The sequence below is a fragment of the Theropithecus gelada genome, chromosome 7a (genome assembly GCF_003255815.1).
Source record: "Theropithecus gelada isolate Dixy chromosome 7a, Tgel_1.0, whole genome shotgun sequence".
NCBI classification, from domain to species: Eukaryota; Metazoa; Chordata; class Mammalia; order Primates; family Cercopithecidae; genus Theropithecus; species Theropithecus gelada.
The window spans coordinates 44,235,977-44,260,917 of record NC_037674.1 but is presented as its reverse complement, the minus strand read 5'-3'; the positions used below and the strand labels follow the sequence as shown (position 1 = coordinate 44,260,917).

Sequence of the window (24,941 nt, the reverse complement as noted above, 5' to 3'; positions counted from 1 at the left end):
ATTTCCCTACCCCAGTTGGGTTGCTGTGACCCTGAATGACAACAGCTCTTACATGGCAATAGCCACCTCCTCTTAGGGTGTCCCACAGAGCTGATTAATGCTTGGCACTTATTTCAAGCTTTAGATATGCATGTTTTCTGTCTCCAGTTACTGGATTGTAAGTTACCAGATCATCCAACTCCTTCTGGCCCCTGCACAGCCCCACCCCACTCCATGCCTGGTTCAGGGCTCCCTTATAGCTGAGCCTCATAGTGACTCTGGCTGAATCATCTCTCAGTACAGTAGGGGGGCAAGAGCCAAGGTCAGGCCCAAGGAGGTGCCTCCTTCAGGGAACTCACCCTAGGGCTGTGACTTCAGCCTGCTGAGGTTTTGCATTTTATTTTCAGGCTGATGTGCTGCCCTTGCCCACAGGATGAGGGGCTGGTCCTTACCCTCCCTCAAGAGCCCTCCCTCTACCACGTTCTTCCTTCTGGTCATGCAGCCCTGTCTCCAATAGGCTCCCTGTCACCAGAATGTCGACGCCTCGGAACCCAGTACTGCTGTCAGGCTGAGGCCTAGCGAGTCCCTTGCTGTTGACAGCACAGAATCAGCAAGCGGCCAGTGCCTGTAGAACCACCCTGAAAAGCCCACCCGCAGTCATGATCCTCTCCAGACACCACCTCAGTCAGCCCCACTGCTGTCCAGCAGGCAGAGCTAGGCAGGTGCTACAATCCCATTTACAACATAGAGTGTCTGTGTGGCTAATGGAGGAGTTAAGAGACTTGTCCAAAGTCACAAGCTATCAAAATGGTGTAGCCAAGACTTCAGCCAAGAACTTCTGACTCTTAGTCTACTTCTCTTTCCAATACAACACACATCTTCTCCTCCTTCAGCCTCTCCACCTCAACTCTTACCCCTCCCCAATAGCTCCATAAATCCACGGCCCTACACAAAAGTGTAAAGAAACTGTATAGCAGGAAGGGTTTTAGGAGTCAGAAAGAATCCTGTGGTTTCTATCTTGGCTCTGCTACTTGTTAGTTGTACGACTTTGGACTACCTACTCAACCTGTCTGAATATCAGTTTTAACTGTAAAATGAGAATAATGTCATCCAGCTCACTGGATACAATGAAGTGACCAAATACAAATTCCTTGGCAAAGTGTCTGGCCCAGGACGGGTGCTTGCTACACACTAGCTCTACCCTCTCTCCTTCTCCTGTGAGGGAGAGTCTCTGACTTCAAATAATCAAATGTTTACTTGGGGAGGTCAGGCTTTGCCAGGAGGAGGAGGACAGGGCTGGGCTGGGCTGGTCTGAGGGTCAGGAGAGGGAGGGAGAGGTTCTGGATTCCAGATGTGCACAGCTGCTGGGCCTGCTCCCTGGCAGCCTCTCCCTGGGCCCAGGGCCATCCTGGTCTCCCTCCCAGATGGGGAGGGCCCGGAAGGAAGAAGTATTCATTTTGCAGCTAAATGGCCCTTATAGCCTCTCAAGAAATGTAGGATAGCATTTTTTCCTCTTCTGAGATAATCACTATGTATACTCCACATGGAAGCAAATTGTATCCTGTCCTCGGATCTCAAAAATGATTTATTGTGGACAGCGGGTGCATTTTCTAGATGATGACATGAGCAAAATTTAGTTTTTAACTGGAACACAAACATGTAAGAGAGCACTTTTTTTTAAGTTTCTGACTCAGGTGAAGGGGCAATGTGGCTACATTCACATCAAAGGGCTGGGAGTAAGCCCTCTGGGAAAGAGCTGTGTAATGTGGGGAGCCCAGGAGACCTCTCAGATCTGCCCTGGTAGCCACCATGGGGCAGCCCATCACGATATATGACAGAGCCACTCCCGGGTCATGGGCTGTCAGAGAAAGACTGGCACTTTCCACCTTGTTTGGTCACTAGCTGTGTGACCTGGGACAAGCCACCTTCCTTCTCCGGGCTCAGTGTCCTCTTCTGTGATATGTGGGTATCAACTGACCTGGGTCCTGGAATCTGTATGAGGATGGAACATGAGAACACAAGAGAAAATCATGGGGCACTGTCATGAAGGAAAGACACGGTTATCAACAGCTCCATCTCATCCACAGCATTCTGGGTCGTGAGGGAGAGCTGATCATCTGTTCCTCCTCCACCCAGGAAGGCTGGACACACAGGAGGAACACAGTGAATATTTCCAAACTGGAGGGAGCAGAGGGAACCAGCCCACAGTCCCGAGGGGCTCGCCAGCCTGGGCAGTAATTCCCAGTGGACTTCAAGCTTCAGTGTCCTCCTCTGTAAAATGAGAAAGCCAAACAGACAATGGGAGACGCATGAACTGTGCCATTTCCCTGAGCATAGCATCTCTCAGACCCCTGCCCTGACCATTTCCAAACTTGGTTATGCATCAGAATTGTCTGGGAAATGTGTTATGAAGGCATGGATCTGTGGAACCAACATTTGGGAGTATCTCCTCTTGCCTGTGTACCTTAGAGTAGGCTGAAACTGCACTGTCCTATATGGTAGCTACCAGCCACATGCAGCTGTTGAAATTCAGATGAATTAAAATTAAATGGAAAATTCCTCCTCAGACTAACCACATATCAAGAGCTCAATAGGCACATGTGGCTAGTGGCTACCATATGGGACAGCAGAGATTACAGAGCATTTCCATCACTGCAGTGTGTTCCATTGGACAGCACTGGGAGAAAAGACATCAATTAGCTCCTAAAAGTCATCAGTTAGCTACTAAAAGTCCTAAATCCTGGAAGACAAGAATCAATCCAAACCGCCACTCCTGGAAGTTCCTGGGTGGGGTGTACAGGGACTTAGGAAGGCTATAATTTGGAGTCACTCCACTGTCTTTCTCTGCATCTCTGGCAAACATGGAATTCTTGGGTTCCAGACCAGTTCTCCCACCAACTCACAGGGCCTCTCGGGCAAGCCCCTCATTCTTCTCACCCAGGAAATGGGAATTCCTCCTCGCCACCCAGCTCTGTCCTGCCTCCCTCATGCTATCAGGGAGCGGATCAAAGCCAAGTGGGAACAGGCAGGGCTGGGACGGCGCCTTCTCCACAGTCTCTAGAGGGGAGGATACGCAGCATGCATCCACCACTCAGTGCAAGCCCAGCCAGAGACACGGTCTATTCTGTACCAGGCCTCTGCCCCGAATCCCTGCATCCTTTCCTGCTCCGGTGAACAAGGCCGGACATGTAAGGAGAAGGCTGTAGCCTCCTCTGCCTCAGTCTCTTCAAGACAGCTTCCCACCTCCCCCAAGACGGTCACTGGGAAGTCTTTCCCGAGGCCCCCAGATTTCATGCTGTGCTCCCCCTGCTCCTGGTTCACCACACTGACAACAACCAACGTGTGTTTAGTGCTCACGATGAGCTGAGCATTTTACATTCATTATATCCTACAATCCTTAAAATAACCCTGAGAAACGGGTACAATGTTTATCCCCATTTCCAGACGTGACTGGGTTTGTCCAGGTCACTGAAGTGGAGGAGCTGGGATCTGATTCAGACCTGTCACCGAGGTCTCTCCTTTACTTGTCTGCTCCCCAACTATCCTGGCTGTTGTTGCGGGCAGGGACTGCACCTCATTCCTCCCATTTTTCCGGGCTTCCCATTGGGCCTAACATCATCTTGATAAATGGTTACGAAATATACGAGTGAGGGAAGGAATCGGAGGGCAGGGACAAGGAAGAGCAACCCAAGTCTTTGCCTCAGGGCCTACAAAAGTCCCCTTGGAGCTCCAGATGGCGAACCTCGTCCATCCCCATGTTCACAGGACCAGATCCCACAATATTCACTCTGCACAGAGAGCCAGGAAAAGGAAATGTCTGCCTCCTCTGGGCCTAACTTTTCCTCCATGTGGTCCTGACACAAAAAGGCTTTGAAGGAACTGTATCCTGTCAGAGCAGAAGAGGACTCACAGGTCCCCTAAATCCAGCCTCTCATTTCAGAGACCCAGAGAGGAGGAGCGACTCGTCCAAGGTCACACAGTATTGTCTCTGGATGGCCGGTCCACACTGCAAGCTTCCTGCCCTGGGGTGGTAGAATCTGGTGCCGCCACCTCTTCCCTGCAGGCAGATCCCATGGGAGTCTATCCGGGCAGGCAGTGGCAGAGCAGAACCCAGGCCTGCTGGGAAGGATCCACGCTACGCTGGGGTTCTGAGTTCTGTGTTTCTCTGACCAGGCAGAGAGGGGCGGTGGAGCTCAAAACACAGGCCCAACAGATGGTTTCTATTTGCAGCCACTGAGGCTGGTCTGTGCCAGACTCCTGACCTATTTTGAGGAACTGAGGGCCCTGCTGGCTCAGAGATGGCCTCCAACTTGCACCCCCTCAGCCCAAAGTCTGGCAGGAGATCAAATGGGTGGTTCAAGTCCAGTGGGGAGAGGAGTGAAGGTGGAAAACCTTTGAAAATGAGGCCAGCGTGGATGGTCTGCAAGCTCGAGCTCCAGGGAACAGGTCCTTGGAGTGTGAGCCCCAGATCATCTGCCTCAGAATCACCTGAAGTGTTTGTGGAAATGCAGGCTCCTGGGCCCCACTTCCAGCCTGCAGAATCACACATTGTGGGAATGAGCTAGGGAATGTGCATTTTAACCAAGCCCACCAGGTGATTGCTGTTTGGGATCTCTGCTGTTCAATGGACCACCTGTGGACCAATAGCACTGGCATTACCTGGAAGCTGGTTAGAAATGGAGAATCCCAGGCCCCACCCTTGACTCAAATCAGAATCTACTGTTGAACACGGTGTGGTCCAGGTGGTTCACACAGATGATTAAATTGAGAATCACTCTCCAGCTCAGTGCTTCTCAAACTTGCACGTGCATCACAATTACCTGGTGGGCTTGTGAAAACACAGATTGCTGAGGCCCATTGTTTCTGATTCAGGAAGTCGAGGGTGGGGCCCGAGAATCTGCATCCCTAACTCATTGCCAGGTGATGCTGAAGCTACTGGTCCCGGAACCAGACTTTGGTCCCTGAGCGGCACTGCAAGGAGCACTGGGCCCTCTGAAGCTTCAGCTCTGTGACTTTGCATCTGTCCCTTTACCTCCCAGTTCCTCCATCAGAAAAATGGATATAATTCATGTTTTTCTTAGGATGGTTAGGAGGATCTAGTGAAATAATACTGTGTGTGAACGTGCTTTGCTAACCATGACTGCTCAACAAAGATTATTTTATCAATCAATCTGCACCTTCAAAAGTGCTTTGGGTTTGCCCTTGACAACCACCCTGCCGGCCAGCGAGTGAGTAAAAGAGCTGGGCCTAATGCGTCCCTCGAGGGCTTTCTTCTGTATTTCCAGACTGTCATGCACAAGATCGTGCACACAGCAAGTGCTTAATAAGGGCTGGTGGAATTCAACCCAGGACTTCTGGTTTTCAGCCCTATTCTCTTTCCACAGCAGGTCCTACTTCTCACATCCTCCTTCATGGCCTCTAGCCTCTTGGTAGGCGAGGCTGATCAACTTTTTTAAAAGGCTGTTTCATAGTCAAGGCTAAAGGCTGAGCTGGGGAGATGCCAGGCACAGCTGCCACTGCCGAGGCTCCCTGCCTGTGACAGGCCCTGACCAACTCTCAGGATAACTGGGATCCCGTGTTCAGAGTGCCTGGCCTGGTCCCTGGTCCACAGACCAAGACCTTGCTCCCTGTCACCTGCCAGTGCAGAAAAAGATGGACTGATAAACTGTCCCCAGGGGAATATGGTAACTGGTGATGGGCCTTCCCTTTCCCAAGAGATAATCTATCTACATTACAGCCAGGGGATGGCATGGAAGAGAAGGACCGTCTGCTGGCTTTGTTGTAGTATCTCTGTTCAAATAAAAGGAGGCCCATCTCTCAGTGCCCCAAATGAGAAAGGAGAAGCTGAAGTTCTTTATATTACTGCTAATCATTTTGGGTATAAAAAGGGGTAATAAATCAACTTGCCCATAAATAAATAGATCCCAGGCCCCATGCACAGAGCTTATTTGGAGATAAACCCTTTGCACTGTCCACCCTGTGCTATCCCCAAGGGGAGAGAGAGAGAGAGAGAGTGTGTGTGTGTGTGTGTGTGTGTGTAGGAGTAACTATTTCCTCTAGGACTTTGGAAACAATTCAAGAGGCCTCACCAGCTGAGGGTCTAGAAACCAGAGCAGAAACTTGTTTTTTTAAATTAAACTTAATGTTACTGAGGAAATCAATGGGTTTTGTTTGAAAACATCCGTGATGACTGTCTCATGATGTTCTCCACCTCTCACTCACTGCCTTGTAAAAAGAATCCAGTAGTTAATTTAGGATGCAGCAAGGAAAGAGGAGTCTTCTTGGGATCTGTGACCAACAGTTCCCCTACAACGCCCTACAACGCCTTCTGTTCCCCCAATTCACAAGGGAGGCCACCTCATTCTAGGTGGTCGCGTAGCATTCCACATGACCGTCCAGCACACAGCTCTGCTCCATAGGAGTGATCCACACTCAATGGTGACAGCTAAACCAGCCAGCTCCTCCCCTTGAAGGGTTTAAATGTGGGCTACATTGCACCACTAGTTGGTGGCAGAGGCAGAAGCCATAAGCAGAGGGAAGCGAGATGGAGAAGAGGTCAGAGAAGAATGTAAAGGGGATCACTGTAATTTTTAAAATAATGTTAGTGCACTGTTCTGCATTTACTAGGTGTGACCTTCCTGCTGTTCCTCTAAATCACATCCACTTATTGGCCAGGCATGGTGGCTCACGCCTGTAATCCCAGCACTTTGGGGGGCCAAGGCAGGCAGATCACTTGAGGTCAGGAGTTTGAGACCAGCCTGACCAACATGGCGAAACCCCATCTCTACTAAAAATAAAAAAATTAGCCAAACATGCTGGTGTGCGCCTAGAGTCCCAGCTACTCAGGAGGCTGAGGCATGAGAATCACTTAAACCCGGGCGATGGAGAATGCAGTGAGCCGAGATCATGCCACTGCACTCCAGCCTGGATGACAGAGCAAGACTCTGCCTCCAAAAAACTACAAAAATACAAAATAAATAAATGATATCCATTATCCAGGGAGAGTTCAGACTGTTAAAGCAGGACTCAAACAAATTTACATTCCGACTTCCAAGATAGGATTCTGCAGCCACAAAATATCTTAAGAGACAGAATTGTTGACAGAGGACTTTTCTTAACTCCCGTCTCTCCATGTTAGCAAATGAAGAGTCCTGTCTGGCTGACTCCATCACAGGGAGGTCCTGGCTGGACACCAGGAGGAAGGGGAAGTCTCACCCTTGCAGCCTGCAGGACTGTGGGATGAGAAGGGAAGCAGAAACAGATACATGGATGTTCAGGAGTGTGCTTGGAGTTCCTGTACTTTGGGCCAGAACCTCAGGGGAAAATGTGTTGAGGGTGCTCTGAGAACACAGGAGTGTCTCTCCAACCTACTGGTTGAGATTCTGGAAGGAGAAAGGACACTATTACAAGCAGTGGGTCAAACAGAAGTTGGCTTCACTGAATGAGATGGTGAGGGGTATGGCCAGAGAGCCTGGAGCATGCCCTTGAGCCTCCTTTGGCGCCTGGCTGGTGGAGAGGACCCAGCAGTCTCCGCACAGCCCCGAAGCAGGGTGTGGAAGGTCTGAGAGCCACAAGCTAGTGCGAGGTTGGCATGGGCAGGGGCAAGGTGTGGGCTCAGAGGCTGTTAGAGAGACAGTTTAGGCCTGGGCAAGATGTAATGAGATTCGGGTTCTGAAATCTGCAAGACCAGCCAGGGCCCCGCTTGGGATGCACCCCACTATCAGAGCCAAGAACAAAATGAAGCATGAGTTCGTCAGCTGCAGACATCAGCAGGAGATGCCCAAAGAATGCTCTGGGAGAGGACAGACCAGCCACACCTCAGGGGCATCAGCCAGGACATGTTTAAGGTCCACTGGGAAACTAGGGCCCTTTTCCTCCAACCCTTGAAGTCACATGAGCCTGGGCCATCTCTATCCACAGAGGCCAGGGGAGGAGGAGTTCTGAAAGGTGATGCCTTTGGAGTCATCCAAGCAGATGTCAAATTACCCCCACCTGGCACGGTGGTTCACACCTGTAATCCTAGCCCTTTGGGAGGTTGAGGTGGGTAGATCCCTCGAGGTCAGGAGTTCAAAACCAGCCGGGCCAACATGGTGAAACCCCATCTCTACTAAAAATACATAAAAAATTAGCTGGGCATGGTGGTAGACGCCTGTAATCCCAGCTACTCAGGAAGCTGAGGCAGGAGAATCACTTGAACCTGGGACCAGTGGAGGTTGCAGTGAGCCAAGATCACGCCACTGCACTCCAGCCTGGGCGACAGAGCGAGACTCCGTCTCAAACAACAACAACAACAACAACAAAAATTATCCCCCAAAGGGTGAGCCTTTACATCATAAGTTACTGAATCAGACCAACTCCACTGGACCGAGCTGAATGCGTTTTATCATGGCTACCTACCAGGTGGGGCTCCCGGATGACACCAGACAAGCTTCAGAGGAAATAAACTTGTATCTTCTTTGCACATCCAAGTTGTCAGGGCTGCCAGCTAAGACCATGAGGGCTGTACCCTGCACAGATGGGCCGTGTGGATGAATAGTACCCAAGGAGTTATGCCACATGGGGGCTGCTGGTGCAGGAGGCACTCACATCACCACCCCAGAGACCCCACTGCGGCAGTCAAGATAACGGAAATCTGGGTACCTTCTAGCTCCGAAATTCCAGGCATCTGAGGCCTGAGAGCCTGGGCGGCCTGGCTGCTGGTCACTCTCTAGCCCAGACTCCCTCGTTACTAAAGGTCAACAGAATCCGTTGCTAGCAACCAACAGAGAGCCTGCTCCAGTGATGCTGAGGGGTGGCATGTGGCCCTCCCTGGTGGCCATCAGGGCCATTCCAGCAGCCTGTTTACACTGACTGCCAGGAGCATCTCCTCCTCTCCTCCGGGCAACTCAGGAGGGGTTGTCTGTGTGCAGGCGTCCGCACCTTCTCTGGTGTGGCTACTGATGTCAAGCGGTAAATGAACTGGCCCCACGGGGTCTCTGACCATCCCATCCCCAGGGACCTACCCTCCCCTGAACACCTGCGGCATTTCCTGGCTGCCACCCTGCCCCCTGGCACCTGGTGTGTACTTCAGGGTTGACTGGTTCTCTTTACACGTGTTGAGATTAACTTCTCCCGGACGCTGTAAGCTGGGCCCTGGTGTCAGCTCTGAGAGCTGGAATGCACAGGAACTCTAAAGGTTGCCAACTTCCTGGCTGAGATTCTGGAAGGAGAGAGGACACTGTTCCAAAGTGGGCCAAACACAGGATGGCTTCACAGACAGATACGGGTTTAAATCCTAGTGCCACCATTTACTAGGTATCGACTGGGCAAATTCATTAACTTTTTGGAGCTTGTGTTCTCATCTATAAAATATTATAAAATGTATAACAAGCCCTAAACAAGTTCATTAACTTTTTGGAGCTTGAGTTCTCATTTATAAAAATGGGGGTAATACTGTCTCCTTCTCAGGACAACCTCCATCCTCTTGGTCTTCCTCACAATGCCCTATACATGGAGACTGTCCATAACCCACTGACGGGCAAGTGACTGGCCTTTCACCACTTCAGAACCCGGCCATCCAGGTGTTCCCTGGGAGCACGGGGACAAGCTCCTGGAGAAGGGAGCAGGCAGACCTGCTGACTGGACTTGTACCTGCCATTCCCAGCCCCACCCGGCCACTGCCCTGCACGACCACAGGAACACCCCTCACCCTTGGGAGAGGGCCCAAGACCCAGTTCTGGCCAGTGAGACATAGGAGGAAGTCCCCTGGGGGCTTCTGAGAAAGATTTTTGTCTCACTAAGAAGAGAGACATAAGAAAAGTTCTTTCTTGGCATACTGGCACACACCTTTGCTTGCTTCCTGCCTTTGCTTGCATTTGAGGAGGTAAATCCTGGCGTTCTGGAACCCATTTTGTGGCCAAGAGGTAACAAGCCTACAACCAAAAGGCCAAAATGAGGAGAAGACAGACCAGAAGCACAGAAGAGGCCTGGGTCCTTGATGACACTGTGGAGCCACCAACCAAACCTAGGACCTCCTTCCTCTGCAACTCTTATTTGAAAAACCATGAAAATCCTATAGCTTGAGTCAGTCTTGGCTTTCTTTGTTACTTGCAGCCTAAAGCATTTCAACTGATGGAAATAAAGAAGAGAGGGAGAGGGTAGCAGATCTCTGAGTCTTTGACACTGCCTGTGACCTGTCCCCATGAGGTCTCTCTGCCCCCACAGCAAAGAACTTTGCTATTTTAAGGAGGCCCAGAGACCACAGAGCCCCACTCAAGCCTAGCAGGCCTGCTCCTGCCAGGAACAAAGAAAACCATTTCGTTTCGAGGTTTTCTCTCATCCTTCAGCACAGTTCCTTGGGGTGTGCTGATGCAGCTTCCTGTGCCTGCCATGCAGTTGCTGGAAAAGTTGCACAGCTCAGGGGATGATAACAATGACCACTTGGGTCAGGGGGAGCAATAATCAGGTTCATACTGCCCGCTGCACACGACCACCCCACACAGCATCCCCTGGGTCCAGCAACACTGCCGAGCCTTGAAAGGAGATTTTTTTCCCTCTTTTTCTTTCTTTATTCCACTGAATGATGTCATTGCTACAGAAGCCATGAGGAAGAGGGGTGGAGAGGAAAATGAGGTAATGGATGCAGAACATCTGGCACGGTGCCTGGTGGGCACTGAGCAAACACCAGCACCCTCCCTTTTTTCTTCCAACATGATGGCAATGCTGGGTGACAGAATACAGCATCGGGCAACTCCTCCAGGGCAGCAGTGCCTCTGGCGGGGGCATTACCTATCTTTTTGGATTCCTGGTTTTTAAAGGACTCTTTCTACTGGTGTGCTTTTCCTTCATGGTGTCCACTTAGACGTAGTGCATGTGTATGCACACAGCACACACAGACACACACACGCATGCACACACACACACACACACACACGCTGGTTTAAGAGCCCAAGCTCCTGACTCCACAGCGAGTTGGGTCCCAGTCATCAGGTCAGGGTTCTCAATTAGCTTCTGCCTCAGCCTCATCCAGGTCCTCCTGATCTGATCCCCACTGAGGCTGCTCCTGTCACTGACCCTCCTGCTGGTCCCCTGTCCATTTCATAAGGACATGCAGAGGCCCTGGGAGTTGCTCAGTGCACAGCTTTTCCCTGCACGTCGTTTCTTCCCCAGCACCTGGGCTCTCTGTTTGGGCCCTCCTGGTTTCTGTGAAAGTCAAAGCTGTGGTTGCCTGAGTACCAAACCACTGGCATAGTCCGGCCTCTGTCAATCCACCTCCGGGGATAAAGTCTCTCTCCTCAGCTCTTCCACCGAGTCAGGACCACTCCAGTCCACAGGGCACTTTTATGAGAATAGAGAAAGGTGCCTCTTCCTCCAGCAGTATCAGCTCCAGGCTCAGGGAGTGGAACGTGGACTGGATTTCAGACCCCACTTACCCCCTGCCAGGTGCCTTTGTGCAGGGCACAACTCAGACAACCGTACACAGCAGACCTGCAATGGAGTCTTTCCAATTATTCTCCTGAACTTCTGAGCTAAATGATTTTCTCAGACATTGACTCATTCAGAACTACTCCAGAATTTCCAATGTGGAGCAGCCCCGCTGATGGGGCAACAACTTTGCAAAACTCCAAGACACATTCAGCACTCCCCAGCATGATCCCATGGCTCCCCCAGCAGACCTCGCTGGCCTCACCTTCCTAGCTCTCCTCTGCTAACTCTAAATAAAGTTACAGCATCTCTGCTGTCCAATTACAATTCATTCCTCCCTGCCCCATCTGGAGGCAAATGGTACATCTGTCCCAGGAGACCTGGTGGTCCCTCCCTCCCACATTCTCATCCTGCCCTTTCCCCAGCTTGCCTTCTCTTCCACATCACATGGGAAACTGAGGGCATCCCTCTCAGCAGAAAGTCTCTTGTACCCAGCAATGCTTAGCCTCAGGGAATGAATGGAGAGGCTGGGTGAGCCCATGTAGACTCCAGAGGAGGCAGGAAAAGCCCTGGGAAAAAGCCCTTCTCTATTAGCTACTGTCGTGAGCAAGTTGATCTACCTTTTGGGACCCCATTTGTGTATCAACTGTGGTGATAATAATGGTGCCTCCTCATGGAGCTGATGTGGGGATTAAATGAAAATGCATGTACAGTGACTGTAACATTACTTGGCTCATACCATGGGCTTAATACATGTAACTATTGTAAAGTCCCTTGACTCACCTGTTTCTATCCCCTTGTTATAAAATGGATAAAGTGATATGTTACATATTTTAACGTATTTGACAGTTAGTGGTGTACTTGCTACATGTTAGGTACTATTCTAAGCACTTTGCAAATACTGCCTTCCTTAGTGTTCATCACAACCCAGTGAGGCAGACGCTATTATCTTCCCCATATCACAGGGGAGGAAGCTAAGGCACAGGCATTCAGTAACTTGCCCAAGGTCATCCAGGCAAGAAGGGACAGAGAAAGGATTCAAACCCAGGCCTTCCACTCCATAGGGTGTGTGCTTAACTGGGCTATGGGGTTTCTCTGTGACTCTTGTGAGAATTAAATGAGGTCATGCCTGCTAAGTGCTTGGCACGTAGAAGGCACCAGAGATTTGGTCATTATGGTAATGTACCATTACTGTTGAATATTTGTAATTGTTATTACTAATATATGCAAAGCCCCACCCAAATTATGCTGGCCCTTCCCCTTTTCTTCCTCTCTCCAGCACTGATGTTGCTGGTTTGGGTGGTGGTGGGGTTGGAGGAGGTGTCTTTATGGAAGGCTGTGTTTCCAGTTTGGGGGCAGGGAGGGAAGATTTTGGGTATAGACGTAAGAGTGAGCAAACTCCCTCAGCACAGAGCCTCATCGAACTGGTACACTAGAAGCACAGCAAGTTACGTTAGCTACAATATGGGGAGGCGTGGACATGGGGATACACCAGGGTGTGTGGGGCAGGAAGGAGGCTGTACCCGTAAGCCTGAGGGTCTATGGCAGAGGTAAGCAGACAGAGGGAGATGAGGCTGCCCCTGCAAGATTCAGCTCAGCAAATAACCGAGTCACCTAATATAATCGTACAGGTTCAGAGCAGAAGCCATTTCTTGCTCACATCTCCCCATACCATCCTGCAGATGAAGACCACACTTGTCACAGTGCCTCTCACTCCACCGTGATGCAGAGTCTCCTCTCCCACGAGCTCCTTATGCTATAGCCAGGCTCTCCTTATTGTCCCAGGCACGTGGTTACCTCCACCTCCCCAACCCCAAGACACTCCAAAGAGATGCCTGCCCTCTTCTCTCTGCACCCTGGAATTTTACTCATCTCTCTCCCAACACACACCTTCTCTGACCACCCCCCACCAACACACTCTTTCTTCCTGGGGACCCATCTGCACTTGAAGGTCCACAAACCACCCTCGGGCACTGAGGGCAAGCTGCCCTGCCCTGGTGCATTGCTTGTCCTGTGTTCAGGTCTAACTCCAAACTCCTTGATGGTTGGGATGGTGTCTTAAGTCATTTCTGAATCTCTCATATGAGACCAGCACAAGATCAATACAATAATGAATACACAAATGTAAAGTAAAACAAATAAACAAGTAAAAATAAAATTTTATAGGTAATGCATTTAGAAGCAGCTTATAGGAATTACCTAATTTGGTCCTCATTATCCTCATGAATCTGACATTATTGTGCCCATTTTGCAGATGTAGAAACAGGCAGAAAAGAGGTAAGTACCTTGCTAAGGACCCCCAGTTGGCAGTGGTGGGACTGGGAGCTAAACCCAGGAGTCTCACTACACATCCTGTGCTCGGAGCTACCCTTTGCACTCTCATTGGCCATTGATGAGTGACTCAGTGATGACACCTGACCTCTGCTTACTCTTCAAACTCATGACTTCCTCAGGGAAACTGGCAGGGAGAGGTGCCTGGGGGCTGGGGCCTCAGCCTCTGACCAGACCTCCTGGCCTCTCCGGAGCAGTGGTTCTCAGCCCTTACTGCTTAACTTTGCCTGCAGACATGTTTTTTCATAAGTACTGACACCTGGGTCTCTCCCCAGCCAACGAAATGGACTTGATGATGGGGCCTGAGCCTCTGTATTCTTGAGCTCCCCACAGGGAGAATGAAAAGCCACTGCTTTAGAAGCAGTGATTCCCGGGAAGACTCTGAGTCTCTTGCTCCCTCCTCCCCTCACTCAAAGGCTGGGAGTCCTGCATCTGTGTCAGCCAAGTCCCTGGCTTCTCCCTTCTGTCCACAGCACTTGTCCCCAGAGGGCACAGGGGAGAAAATCTGTCTGAATCTCTAGCACTCAGGACCACATAAGCCACACGTCATGAGACAGAACTCAATCTAGCCAGCAGCTAGCAGCCAGCACAGTGATTAAGCATGTTCTAAATTAGTTGCCAACATTTTTTAAAAGTCAGGATCTTTAAGAAAAACCCAGACTTCTTCCTTTTGTTGAAAAATCAAAAATCAGAAACTACTATGCACTCACATCCCCACTGCAGCCCCTTCAGGAGGGGAGGGGATGCTCAGTTACACCCAAGCCCCCTCCTGCATTACGGTTCTCATCTGAGCCCTGTAAGCACTGGAACTACGTGCCCTCGCAGCAGCACGTAGTAGGAAAATTTTTTAAAAACTGCTGACGAATGAGTCTTTTTGACTTTTGAAGCAGCCTGTGCAGAAAGATTTACATATGAATCAAACAAATTGCATTTCTTGCTAGACAGCATTTCTGGATGAAAGCTAGAAATAATTAAATTACCCCAGGAAGAAAAGCTATGGCACATCCACAGGATGAAACACAAACTCAGCAATAAAAGGAGCAAACTACTGATACCCACAACCCCACAGATGACTCTCAAATACAGTAAAGCTGGGCCGGGTGTGGTGGCTCATGCCTGTAATCCCAGCACTTTGGGAGGCCAAGGTGGGCAGAGTGCTTGAGCTCAGGAGTTTGAGACCAGCCTGGGCAACATGGTGAAACCCTGTCTCTACAAAAAATACAAAAGTTAGCTGGGTGTGGTGGTGTGCACCTGTAGTCCTAGCTACTTGGGGTGCTGAGGTGGGAGGATTGCTTGAGCCCAGGAGTTGGAAGCTGCAGTGAGCTGTGTTCAGACACTCCAGCCTGGGCGACAAAGCAAGACCCTGAGACCCTGTCTCAAAAACACCCAACAACAAAAAAGAAAAAAACCTGTAAGCGGAGTGCACAAGCAGGTTCAAAGGCTACATACCCGATGATTCCATTGATATAATATTCTGGAAAAAAACAGCTTCTACAGATGGAACACGGATGAATGGTGGCAAGGCCTGGGGGTGGGAGGAAGGCCTGATCACAAAGGGGCAGGAGGGAATTTCAGGAGGCAGTGGAGATGTTCTGTATCGTGATAGTGATGGTGGTTACATGATTGTTTGCATTTGTGAAATGCATAGAACAGGACACTAAAAAAGATGATTTTTTTAATGCATGTAAATTATACCTTGAAGAACCTGAGTTTAAAAAATTTAGCTGAAGAAACATTTGTCCCCGTTCTAGATACAGAAAGTTGCATAAAATAAACTGTGGAGAAGCTTCAAGTTTAGAGATTCCTAAACCCTGCGTGGCAGCTGAGAAGACTGGGTTCCCTCAGCATACAGCAGCGTGCTCGGGCCGCCCACTGCAAGGAGGCTCAGGAACAGCTGAGTGTGGTGCAGAGGAAGGGACCCTGGGCATAGAGTCACTTGTCCTGCAGTGTCCTTGACTTTGGGCAGGAGTGGTCTTTGACCACTAGCACTGGAGTTAAAAACAGAGACACGGCCAGGTTCAGTGGCTTGTGCTTGTTAATCCCAGCACTTTGGGAGGCCAAGGTGGGCATATCACGAGGTCAGGAGTTCAAGACTAGCCTGGCCAACATAGTAAAACCCCGTCTTTACTGAAAATACAAAAATCAGCTGGGCGTGGTGGCATGCACCTGTAATCCCAGCTATTCAGGAGACTGAGGCAGGAGAATCAGGAGGTGGAGTTTGCAGTGAGCCGAGCTCACGCCATTGCACTCCAGCCTGGGTGACAGAGCGAGACTCCATCTCAAAGAAAAGAAAAAAAACCAAAAAACAAACAGAGACGCCCAGCCCCACCCCAGATCTAGTGAATTAGAATCTCTGGGCATGGACCCCAGGAACCTTTGGGTCTGATGTTTGAAAAGCCCCTAAGGTTATTTGAATGCACAACTAATACATCACATATTAGTTTTAGGCCCAAGAGACAGTAGTTCCTAACATCAGTTCCAGGCTGGAGGAAACACTGAACAGTACCTTTCACAGACTCATGTGGTGCTGATCACCATTGTTATTCGTGTTGGTAGTTGTGCTCACTGTTGACTCGAATATCATTTTTGTTGTTGTCGCTGGTTTTAGAGACGTGGTCTCACAGCTGTCCAGGCTGGAGTGCTGTGGCGATCATAGCTTAGTGCAGCCTCAAACTCCCTGGGCTCAAGGGATCCTCCCGCCTCAGCCTCTCGAGCAGCTGGAACTGCAGTCTCACACCACTGCAAGTCTTCTGCCATGGCTGATTCTAATATCTGACACTGGTAGAGTGGTGCCGCTAGTTTACAGAGCACCCTGACATGGATTACCTGACTTAAGCTGGGCAGCTGGCTTTATTTTTTATCCTCATTTATGGGATGAGAAGACAGAATTAGAGGTTAGGTCACCTGCTCAAGACAGCACAAGAGCAGGACCTGCCACCCCAGTCCTTTGAGTCCATCTCAAGTCTCTTTCCATCACCCAGTCTCTAGGGTTGAAAATCCTCCTTCCTGTTGGAGGCTGAACTGAGGAGGGCTGGGCAGAGAGCAGGAGGAATGAGAAAGGGCGTCTTCCCAACAGAGCAGTCAAGGAATCTGTGCGACCCATGCTGAGCTGCAGAGAGAAGCTGCTGTAATCCGTGGTGTCGACAATGGAGGGGCTGGGGCTGCTCAAACACACCCGCCTCCAACCTCACGCTTTGCAAGTGGCACAAACGGGGATTACCCAGGAGCCGTGATCCAGCACGCGGTAATCCTCACCCAGCCCTGCCTGCCCTCCCACCCGATGCTGCTGCTCCTGGGAGCAACAGGCTACTGGATGCTGGGATGGAGACGCCCCACAGGATTTCTGGAGCAAAGGAACCTGAAGCTGCCCTTGGCTTGTCCCACCAGGGGACTATCATACTGCCCTGAGATGACTTCTGGTCCTCCAGCCTCTGTTTACGTGCAGGGTGGGAGAGGCTGACCTCACTCACTTCTGGCTCTTTGGGATGGGATAGGGTGGGGGTGAGGAGGTGGTGTAAACACAGCTGTGGGTGGGGCAGACTGGAGGTCACTCATGTTAGGCTTCCACATGCATGGACACTGCCAGGGCTTCCACGTGACCTTCCAATGGTGGTGCAAAGCACCCAGGGTCTGCGTCCAGCAGCTTCAGTCAAGGCCCCTGCTGTATCGCTCTGGCAAGTCTCGATGACTTGATTCAAGAGGCAGCATGGGCCTGGGGTTAAAAGAGCCAGGCCGGTTCCTTGCTGTGTGACTCTAAGCAAGAAACATCACTTCTCTGCTTCCTCATCTTTTTTAAATTTAAATTTTATTTTCTTTTAATTGAGACAGATTCTCACTTTGTTGTCCAGGCTGGAATGCAGTAGCATGATCTCGGCTCACTGCAACCTCCCAGGTTCAAGTGATTCTCCTGCCTCAGTCTCCGGAGTAGCTGGGATTACAGGTGCCCACCACCACACCCGGCTATGGTTCTCATCTTTAAAAGAGGGGCGCTATTAATAGGGCTTACCTCCTAGGGCTGATGTGAAGATTAGATTCCCTAAAGTATACAAAGCACCAGACACATGCTAAGTATCTATAAATATCAGCCATCACCATCACCACCACCATCCTGTTTCCCAGTCTGTTCAATGGGATTCATCCTAATCTCTTCTGCCTACCTCACAGACACGTTGTGAGTTAAGGTCAACAAAACTATAAACTCTGAGAGGACAGAGCCTGTGTCTGCCTTGGTCCTCTGTTACATCCCCAGGATTCAGAATAGTATCTGGTAGTAGGGGTGCTCAGTAAATATCTATGAATGAATGAATGGCGTGTGGGGGTGAATCTAGTGACTCTGAAGGTGCTCCAAAGGGCTGAGCTGCTTTTGTTTCTGGCGAGTAGTCAGTGAGGTCCAACAATAGGATTTGCTGCGTTTGGAGGTTGTGAGTTCCCCACTGCTGAAGGCAATTAAAGAAACTGGAGGTCACTTGGCACAGGTGTCAGGGATGGGACTCACATAGTAGGTTTAGGTGGAACTGAATGACACTGGAGAATCCTTTCCAACTCAGAGTGAATTACAGGCTAACTCACCCCATACCAAATCCCCGTGGCCTTCAACAGCCTCAGGCATGTCTTGCCCAGTCAGCTCACACTCAAGGGAATGTACAACCAACCCTCACATCCTCACACTGCAGTCACACAGTCCACCCACCTGGGCGGTCTCAAAACACGCCCATGCCCCCACACACTCCACTTCCACATGCAGTCACTCACCCAGCAGCATTGCCATAATTGTCATTAATGTACGGAGCACCCACTACAAACCCGGCTATGGGTTAAGTCCTTCTCCAACTTCATCTCATTTAATTTTCACTCCTAAGCAAAAGAGATTATCCCCATTTTAAAGATGGAAAACCAAGACTGAGAAGGTCAAATAGTGGCTTACATTTATAATCCCAGCACTTTGGATCGGGAGGATCACTTCGGGGTGGGAGGATCACTTGAACCCAGGAGTTTGATACCAGCCTGGGCAACACAGTGAGAACCTATCTCTACAAATAATAAGAAAATCAGAAAAATTAGCCAGGCACGGTGGCATGTGCCTATAGTCCCAGCTCCTTGGGAGGTTGAGGTGGGAGGATCACTTGAACCTGGGTGGTCAAGGCTGCAGTGACCCATGATTGCACCACTGCCCTCCAGCCTAGGTGACAGAGTGAGACCTTGTCTCAAAAAAAAAAAAAAAAAAAAGCGAAACTTGCCCAACGTCACATGACTGCCAAGGAGCTGAACTGGGCTTTGAACCCAGGTCTGTATTATCCCAAAGCTTGTCCTCTTGAGTCACATTGCCTCCCTATCTCAAACCAACAACCAAACCAAAGCAAGGCCAATCTGTTCTCACAAGGCTCTGGTAACCCACCCATCTGGAAAGGTAGAGTTATGAAGCCAGAGCCACAGTTCATTCCCATCCCAGGTGCACATGTGCTGGTCTCCAGTTCAGGCCAGTGTGGAACTCTGGGCAGGTCCCCTTTCGGGAATGCCTCCTCCTCATTTCCTCCTGCCAAACTCTATTCAATAGTACGGTACAGTTCAAATGCTTCCTGTGCTGCAAAGCCTCTCTGGTCCCTGAGAAAGAACTCAGCACCCCCTGCATCGTGCTTGCTCCAGGCCTCCATGCTGGCATGCACTGCATTGTTCCGTGGCTAGTTGTTTATGTGTCTGCTTCCCTTAGCCGACTGAGTCCCATGGGGTCGGGGGCAGTGTCTGATTTGTCTGCGCCTCCATTCCAGCCACGAGCACAGGTCCTGGCACCTCCAAGATGCTCAGTTGCTCATTAAACGCTGTGGCTAAATTGCTTATGGCCTGCAGGGTCCCTACACCTGCACTGGCAGAGTTTATGGTGGTCACACAGTTGAGAATATTCACGGCTGATCTCATCTGTCCACTCCAAGCTGAGTAACACACCCGTTAATCAGCAGGCAAGGAGAACATCTGTGGCTCCTTCAGAAAGTAATAGCTTCCCGGAAGTGGAGCAGTGTATAATAGGCCCTGTACCGTTCCCTGTGCTCCCAAGTGGAGCTCGGCCAGCAGACTGCCTTGCATTTACCCCAGAAGACTTTCTACCCTTTGTTGGGGGATTTCATCACAGAAACTGGCTCCCCGCCCAACCCTGCCTGACACGCACAGTAGGAAGGCCTGGAAACCTTCTAGCCCTGGTCCTGCCTGGGCTGGCTGAGTGACGGCAGGCACACTCCCTCTCTGGGTCTCAGTTTGTTTATCTGCAAAACAAAGAAATAACTACCCTACTATAGCTGCTTGATAAGACTCAGATTAAAAAAAAAAAAAAAAAGGAACGAGAGAATAGAGCAGAGAAGGCATTTTGGAAATATAAAACTGATTCAAAAGCAAGATATGGGACCAGGTGATCCCTAACCGCAGACTTTTGAATGAGGTTGGAAGGGGAAGACCCTCTTTACTCCTGTGGCTTAAAATAGCTTATCAGACTCATGGACAAGTGTTCTGTCCTTTCTGGGCCTCAGTTTAGTCATTTGTCAAATAAGAGGTTGAATGGAATCAGTGTTATCAGTGTTTTCCAAACTTCATAATTTGTGTACCACTGCCAACATGTTCTTGCCATTTCTACAAATCACCCGAACCATATCTATTTTAAAATTTTCTTTAAATTGGCTCTTTCTAACATTTAAATATCTGTACAAACATCATTCTAAGCAATTTAAGCCATGACATCACAGTTTGATGTCCCAGCTACCGTTTTTCCTAAAACACATTAAATAAATACACAACAATTAGGCCGGGCATGGTGGCTCACACCTGTAATTCCAGCACTTTGGGAGGCCAAGGTGGGTGGATCACCTGAGGTCAAGAGTTCGAGACCAGCCTGGCCAACATGGTGAAATCCCATGTCTACTAAAAGTATAAAAATTAGCCGGGTGTTGTCGTGCATGCCTGTAATCCCAGCTACTCAGGAGAGTGAGGCAGGGAAGTTACTTGAACCTGAGAGGCAAAGGCTGCAGTGAGTCAAGACTGCACCACTGCACTCCAGCCTGGGTGACAGAGTGAGACTCTGTCTCAAAAGAAAAAATAAGAAAATATATAACTCCACTTTCATTTTCTATAAAATGAGAGTGATGATGCCAGTACTGTCCACCCAAAAAGGAGAGAACACAGCAAGGAAAGACCTAGAGTTTATCTGGTCCTACTATTCACTCTGAGTTTGCTGAGAATGAACACGTGCACACACACATGCATGCACACACTCATACATATGTACATATATATGTATGTGTGCATATACGTATGTGTACACATATATACACACACACACACACATTTACACCCAGCATTTACAATTACACCCAACCATGTTTATTCAGGCCCCACTGAGACTATCTTGTGTACTACTGGTGGTCTATGTCCATTTTTGAGAAGTAGAGGGAGAGAGGACCCTGTGGAACATTTCCAGCACCAACAGTCCAAGGTTTACATCCATGTGATGCACACACCTGGCACCAGCGCCACGACAGAAGCCCCGGGGGATGATAAGACAGTCTAGTCCTCTAAGACCTTTCAATCTTGCACACACAAAAAATGCTCTCCAATTGCTTCAGTGTGTTTTATTTGTTTTTTATTTAAATCCTGCTCTAAGGCATCATACTAAAATGCACACGTTGCAGCAGGATGAAAATCTAAGCGATAAAATTCAGGCTAAAGGAAGGTGAGGGTAGGAGAACTAAGGCAAGGCAAAATGAGTATACAGAAGGCTAATAGCTCTTGAATGCTCCCTGGAAGAGTACCACAGATTGGGGCTCCGAGCTTCCTAGCAGTCAAAGTAAAAAGGAAAACATGATTCATTCTCCTTTCATTCTTGTTAATACGTGATATATGAGCAACATCCTCAATTGCATCCCAAAGATAAATATGATGTAATGGTATCTGGGGCTGCTGACCTGACTAGGGAGATGCTGTTACCATCTTCTGATAAGTATCCCTGCCTCTCCTTGAGCCCATCTACTATGCTGATGCTGCTGTGACCCTCCTCTAAATAAATTTTTGACCATGTCACTTCCCTTTCTCAAAATCGCAAAATGTTTTCCTCTTCCCTACAGAATGAAATTTTAAATTTTCAGGCCTGTATTCAAACATCCCCTTGAACTAGCTCAAAGTATTTTTAGGGCCACATCTCTAGGAACCTCATATTGAGATCACAGTGTAACTGCCTGAATTCAAATTCTGGCTCCACCACTTAGTAGCCATGTGACCTTGGGCAAGTTACATAACGTCTCTGAGTCCCATTTTCCTCTTTTGCAACATGAAGAGATAAAAAGTCCCTGTCTTGTGCTCGCCTCAGCAGTACATAAACTAGAAAGTCCCTGTCTTGTAGGATTATTGAGAACCAAGTGTGATAACCCAGGAAGAGCGCTGCTCATGTGCCAGGCACATCAGTGCTATCTCCTCAGCTGTGCACTCACGCCTCCCAGCCTTTGATCGCACTGTTGCTTCCATCTGGCTGCCTTTCCCCTTTTCCTGTTTACTCAAATCTTCTCACACATCTGGACTCAGCTCAAGTGCCACTTGAACTGGGAGCCTTCTGTGATTTCCCCAAATTAATGCATTTTTTGCTTTTTTTCCATAGCACATAATTTATATGTAATACAACATGTGTAATATATGCAGGGCTCAATCTGTGTTTCTCACACTGGAGGGTCACCTCCTACTAGTAGGTTATGAAATCGAAGTGGTAGGCTGCTACCAGCATTTTAAAAAAATGAAGCAGAGTAGAAAAGACTAGAAAATAGAGTGCATATCATGACCTTTGGTTTTGTTTTGTATACATAACATGTATTTGTGTGTGTGTGTGTGTGTATTGGGTCACAACAAAATGATTTTTCTCACTAGCAACTATAGCAAAAAAGTCTGAAAGCCACAGCACTAACTGGGTTGCTGGAGGGCAAGGACTGACTCTGTTCAACTCAGTCCCCAGCACTTAGTAGGAAGCTTGGGACATAGTAGATGCTCAATAAATATTTATTGAAGTGAATTGAAATATCTAGTGATCCAGAATGGCATGTTACTACGGCATTCCAGTAGCCTAAGATTCAAATGCAAACCCCCATGTTCAACCACAATCTCTAAGGGCCCCATTCAGGCACAGGACTCCCCCACTGGGATAACAACCACCCACTGGGGATTTCAAGTTGAGGTTGTTAGAAGTGAGTGTAAGAGCATAGTATGGCTTAGTCCCTGCTTACCCAGGACTCCCTCTTAAGACTCCGCTTTCATCTTCCATAAAATGAGACTGATGACGCCAGCATTGTCCACCCAACAGGGAGAGAACACAGCAAGGAAAGACCGAGAGTTTATTTGGTCCTACTATCCACACTGAGTTTTCTGAGAATGAACACACACACACACACCCCCAACCACATATATATAGTCACAGACACACACATGCACACACGCACACATACACCCAACAACACATATATAGTCATAGACACACACACGCACACACACACACTACCCTTCATTTTATAGGTGGGAATGTGGAGGTCCAGTATGGGCAAGTGACCTGCTCAAGGTCACACAGCTGGCAAGTAGCACAGCTGGGACTAGAACCAAGTCCTTTGGTTCCCAGATCACCAGTGAAGGGAGGACAAAAGATACATTAAACAGAAAAGTGCTTGAAAAACACAGAAGAGTGAAAAGTGGTGTGAGCCCAGCTCCAAGATCTGCAGAGACAAGAGGCCACAGGCCACAGGCCACAGTGGCTGATGCACCTGTCTCCTCCTCATTGCCTCTGGGTTCCCACCCATCCCCAGTCCCCACTCCCCACGGCCACCAGTGTCAGGATATCACTCGGCCTGCTCCGTGGAGCCCAAGAAAGCCAATGTTGTTGGAAAGCACGGGCTTGAAGGCTGACAGACCTGGCTCTGTCTCAGTCTCAACAACTCCTGGACCATTTTTTTGACCCCTCAGAGCCCTGCTTCCTCATCTAGTGACCAGGGTTACTACTCTCCGTATACATGGTTCTTGGGAAAATTAAATGAGACAAGGCAAGTTAAATACCTAGTGTTTGCAAACTTTACTTCCTTCCTTTCCCTTCTTCCTTTGAAACCCTTTATTTTATCCTCAGGCTTGTCTTCCAAATAAAACAAAACTCTGATTCAGCAAGGCTTCTCAGATCCATGCAGTTGGAATTAGTCTGGCTGTGTGTGTTTGGTTCCAGAACCAAATGCAGTTCGGCACACAGTGCCATCCCTCTGCGCACACCTGTCTGTCTCCCCCATGAGACCATGTGCACCCAAGAGGCAAGACCCAGCTCTCGAGGCCTTTGGTAACGCTAGGCCCTTGCCCATGGGAGATCTTGCAGATGACATGGGATTGCCTGCTTGCACTGGGGCCCACGCGCTGACACAGCTGTACTCACCGCCTGTCAGAATCATTCGACCGCGGCCTGGAAGACTTGCACGATGGCCCACGGCACCCAGCAGGCGGTTTGAATCTGGATCCAGGGCAGCTGCCTGCTTTTAAGGGAGTGCAGCATGGCACTAAGGCCAGCACGCTGGGCAGCAAGAGACCTTGGTGGGGCTGCGTGACCTTGAGCAAGACCTTCCCCTTCTGTTGGAGTCATAGTAAAGTTCCAAAATCTATAAATAAGACTAAAAATAACACTAAGTACTTTTCTGAGAAGAAACTAGGATGACCAGAGAGCTTTTTAAAGCTATACATTTCCTGCCCAAGATTCTTAACCCTTCATCCCCCCAATAAGTGCATCTGAGGTGATGGGGAAGAGGCAGAGGTATTATTTTGAAAAGGCTCCAGTGATAATTCTGATTAGCCATGTCCCCAACAGCAACCCAATTATGCCCATCATTATACTGTTTACTACAAAAGCACAGGCCATAGAGTCAGTCCTTGGGCAATTACTCAACCAGTCTGAGCTGGGTTCTTCCATCACAGAATGGAGAAAAGGCTTCATGTTGGACAGGGTTGCTGGGAGGAGGGAGCGAGCCGCTGCATGTAAACCGCCCAGCAGGTCTGGCCCACAGTAGGTGTTCTATAAACGGCAGCCTCCTCCACCCTGCTCATCTGGGCGAAGTCTATGTCTCTATCAAGCAGTAAGCATCTAGGAAGGAAGGCTATGGTCTTCCTTCTTGTCTCAGTCCTTTCAGGCTTCTGTAGCAAAATACCATAAACTGGGTAGCTTATGAACAACAGAAATTTATTTCTCA

The 24,941-nt window shown here is 49.3% G+C and overlaps 1 protein-coding gene across 4 annotated transcripts in view; it reads right to left on the bottom strand.

The window, feature by feature from the left end:
* CORO2B (coronin 2B) overlaps window positions 1-24,941 on the bottom strand; it is a 213,989-nt gene that overhangs the window by 88,995 nt on the left and 100,053 nt on the right. Inside the window, exon 1 of one of the 4 annotated variants that reach the window (XM_025390634.1) lies at window positions 24,137-24,368. The exons of 2 other annotated variants lie outside the window; for them this stretch is intronic. The gene's annotated coding sequence lies outside the window, so the exon portion shown is untranslated. Of the gene's footprint in view, window positions 1-8,376; window positions 8,729-24,136; window positions 24,369-24,941 lie in introns of those variants that run through there. One more of the 4 variants, XM_025390633.1, reaches the window with a different exon arrangement.